We start from the raw sequence: 4260 nt of genomic DNA on the forward strand, positions 1-4260 counted from the left end.
TTTTAATAAATTTTTTTACAAATGTAATTAAAAAATAAAATATTTTATTCTTAAAACTTAAAAATTTTACACTAAGTGGATAATTTTTATAATTTTTTTGTCAATAACAATTTTTTTTAAAATAAAAAAAATATTTTTTAATCCAATTTTTAACATACAATTTCTAAATATTTATTTACATGTTCTCCCCAGAATAACTGGGATTGTCATTTTCTTTAGTTACAGATTAGCATGTACTTACTGAATAAATTCTTATCTATACCAAATATAGCAAACTTGTTATTTGTTAATATTTCCCCTCTCATTTATCCTTCCAACCAAATACTAAAAGAATTACTACCTTCTTTCCAATTTTCTTCATCTCTCTCTTTCCTTTCAATTTCGTTGTTTGCCTGGGACCTGATGAGGATCAGCAAGGCAAATTAAATGAGCAGAACTCAACCATTAGATATGAAATTATGCTCATGAGTCATGAACAAAATCAGAGAGGTAATAATACAATTTCAGAATTGTTCAAGAATTCTTCTCAGTTCTACAAAGGTGAAAGATCGTACGTAATAGAAGTTTTAAAGTAGCTACAATTTTTCTTTAAGGGATATTAAGAACTAATATTTTTTTATATTTATTTTATATTATTTGAATCAGTACTAATTAATTCTTCTTTTTTTTTCACTAAAAAAATTTGTCATTAGCCTTTTCATTTTTTTTTAAATTTTCTATCATTAGATTTGCTTGTGTATATACAGTGTAAGAGAGTATCTTTTTGAGTGACAATAAAAGAACAACACGAATCTAGGTTTCTCTCCTCTTTAATTTTACTCTATTCATCAATCCTTCTTATCATCTTATGTCACTCTTTTAGTAGTAGTGTTTCCTTTCTACAAGCATGTCTCCCTCTTTCCTCTTTAGTCTTTATACATTTTTTAGAGGTTAGAATTTCAAACACAAGAAGAAAAAGGAGAAGAATTTGAAAAGTATAGTATAGTTTATTTTCAATATTTTGTTCTTTAAATCCTTCTGTTTTCGCTTTCTAAATATCAACTCACTAATTACAGTATAAATCTATTTAATATCTACTCCGACACTCTCTTACAAAAATACTATATGCTATTTATACAATAAAATCAGCTATTAAAATCAGTTATTAATATATATTTATATTTCAACATGTATTTCATCTTTACGACTAATTTTAATGGCCGATTTTGTTGATTGTTCTCTTATTATATATGCATGGCCTTCTCAAAAGCAAGGATGACAGAGTGACAGACAATAAATTAAGTAAACATTTTTTGGAAAGAAACGGTATAATAATCCATGCATGCTCCGATCCTCCTTTTTGGGAGATTAATTAGTAGAGAAAAGACAAGATCACAAGATATATAGAGAAACATACCTCCATCAGCAGCTAGAAGCTCCTACTAATGATAAAGTGGCTAGAGAGAATCATCCCAAATTCCAATTAAGTTCCAACAATGACTTCAGCGCAGTGAGAATAACAACCTAAGGTTTATAGCAAAACTAGTGCAGAAAAAGTGAGGAATTATTGTATCTGCTCAATTATTGATTAGTAATTATGTTGATGGTCTGTGCCCCGTGGGAGTGGGGACTCATTGGTTGTTGTTATATGTACACAATGACTTGGTGGTGATGATGATGATAGTGAGGTAATTTGTCATCATGTAATTATACTAGCGTTACTAGTCAAATCCTATTTTATTCATTAATTTGAAATTACAAATTCGTGATATTATATGATTTTCTCTTAATAAAATCAAATCATATAAATAAATAACAAAAATAAAATTGAAAAAGAGAAAGAAAAAAGAACAGTAAACTAATATTATTGAAAATGTAAAATACTTTTCAAAGATTTAACCAATAAAAATTTCTCAATAAATTTCAAATTATGACAAAAATTAAATATCCCGACATAAAAATTTTGTATTTACTTTATGTTGGAATATTTTGTCATGATTTAAAATTTTGTAAGGTGGATATTTTTGTCGTTTAATTTTTCAGTGATATTTTTACTAGTCAATAATTTTTTTAAGAATGTTTTTATAGTTTACTCAAAAAAAAAGAAAAAAAATAAAACAGAGAATACACTATTAAAAATATCTATAAATTATCAAAATATTGACAAAAGTATCTTCTATATTTGTCAACAATAAAAATATCTTTAAAATATTTTATAATGGAATAAAAATAACCAAATCATACAATTTTTTTATAAGCGACAGGTAATTTTTGTATTTGTCAGACCACTTGTGCAATTGATTCGAAATTTTGTGAGAATATTTTGATAAAAAAGACTAAAAATGATAAAGGATAAATGTGTAATTTTATTTATATTTGCCACTTTTTTCTTTATTTTCATCTCATCTTTAGAGTGAAAATATTTTAGTGGATCTCATACTATTTTTTTTCTTTCCACCTTATTTTCTCTTCTCATCCAAACAACAAAAAACAAAACTTGTATAAGTTGTTTTTACTGTCAGGTTTCATACATAGTCTGTATATGGCTAGCCAGTTTAAACTCCGTAAGTCGTGGTTAGTGTCTTATGATATTATACTATTATACTATGATGTTTTGTTACTCCATACATATTTTCTATGCTTTAAGTCAGTAGCTTTGTTAGTACGTTTTGCGCTCTTGAAATCCTGTTTTTGAACTATGTTCTTCATCGAGCTTCTAGTTATTATTACTTCCTTTTATATAATATATGTGTAAGTTTAGAACTGTCGTAACCTTTGATTAACCCTTGCTTTACGACGCGAAATAAGGTTTAGGCTAATTAGGGTATTACACAGCCAACCCACAAGTCCGAAAATCTTAAACTGTCTCCCGTCGCGCATCCCCATGAGTCTATGCATAGATTTCACATTTATATATCATTCAAATCACTCACTTGGGGTTATCCATACCCGGAAATTCATACGTGCCCGGTCACCCTTACGACGTAGGGTCAATAGAGTATCGAGATTCAACGTGGAACACGTAGTGGAGAGCCACGGTTCTATTACCCAGAAAAACTCGTATCTCAGATATCATAATTCATAAGCCATTTCATATTTATAATCAATATATCGTCATTTACCAAGCCATAGCATTAAACTTCCTTTAACATTCTCATCTTCTTTATAAAACTCCTTGGCCGATCACTTTATTCAATCCAAGGCAGCCTCACAAGCAAGAACACAGCCCCCCAAGCTCAAAGAAACCAGCCACAAATCAAGCTTCAATCACCAATAAGCCTCCAAATACTCACTTTTTACTTCCAATGCATATATATGAACTTAATTCTCACCTAATACACATATATGTTCCAAATCAGATTTTGTCTAATAAAATTAAAATTAAATTAAAGTTTAGAGAAACCTTACCGCTCCCATACGCGTAGCAACTCAACCCAATAAGCTCCGGAAGCTAAATCGAACCTAAAACACCGAATTTGGCAAGATTTTATCACATGAGCTCAATTTCTCAAATAAAAAAGGGGATTGAGAATCTGAAATGAAATTGATACTTATCCATAAAATTGATCCAATAGAAACGTAGAGCTCGACGCGCTAGACGCATGACCGCGAATAGTGCGGTGAACGGAGCTCAAACGGAAAAGTTATGGTGGTTGGAAGGTTGTTGAGGGTTTAGGAAGCTCTCTTCCTCCCCCAACGCTATTCAGCGTTTCTGATGCAAAATGGGGAAGAAGGTGATTCTGTCCCCTTTTAATTATGGGTCCGGTTGGACCCACGGACCCGGTTCAACCGGTTCGGTCCATTCGGTCTAATTTTAGGCCAAATTTTTGAAATTGGTATCAAAATTTTCATTTTGACGAGTTCTATCCTATTTTGATATTAGTTTTGCATTTATAATTTTCCTAATTAAAATTTAATTTATTGACTAATTATTTACCGATTTTAGCGGGGTTTATAAATACAAATTATATAATAAAGGTAAGAGTTATGTCTCAAAATAGTCTCTGAAATTGCACTGAAGTCTCAAAATAATTCACGAAGTTAATAATTATTCAAATTTATCCTCGAAGTTGCACTCTGAGACTTAGTAGTCCCTCAAGCATTTTTCGTTCATCAGAACCTTGAAACGACGTCGTTTTGAATATAAAAAAAAACAAAAAAAAAGAAAAAAACATAGCATGGAACGCCCCAATTCAAAAAAAAAAGAAAGAAAAAAAAAAGAAAGAAACGTAGCATAGAACTCCCAACCCACCCCTTCCTAATTCTCAATTTGTTCCCTTT

The 4260-nt window shown here is 30.1% G+C and overlaps 1 protein-coding gene across 5 annotated transcripts in view; it reads right to left on the reverse strand.

The window, feature by feature from the left end:
* The window catches only part of LOC107473318 (uncharacterized), a 74130-nt gene extending 72535 nt beyond the window's left edge, over positions 1–1595 (reverse strand). For 4 of the 5 annotated variants that reach the window (XM_052257265.1, XM_052257263.1, XM_052257262.1 and 1 more), the window contains exons 1-2: positions 1397–1595; positions 341–399 (exon numbers count right to left, since the gene is read on the reverse strand). The gene's annotated coding sequence lies outside the window, so the exon portion shown is untranslated. The remainder of the gene's footprint in view (positions 1–340; positions 400–1396) is intronic. The other variant, XM_052257264.1, reaches the window with a different exon arrangement.
* Between the last annotated feature and the right edge of the window lie 2665 nt (positions 1596–4260).

This window comes from Arachis duranensis, chromosome 2, assembly GCF_000817695.3.
Source record: "Arachis duranensis cultivar V14167 chromosome 2, aradu.V14167.gnm2.J7QH, whole genome shotgun sequence".
In the NCBI taxonomy this organism is placed as follows: Eukaryota; Viridiplantae; Streptophyta; class Magnoliopsida; order Fabales; family Fabaceae; genus Arachis; species Arachis duranensis.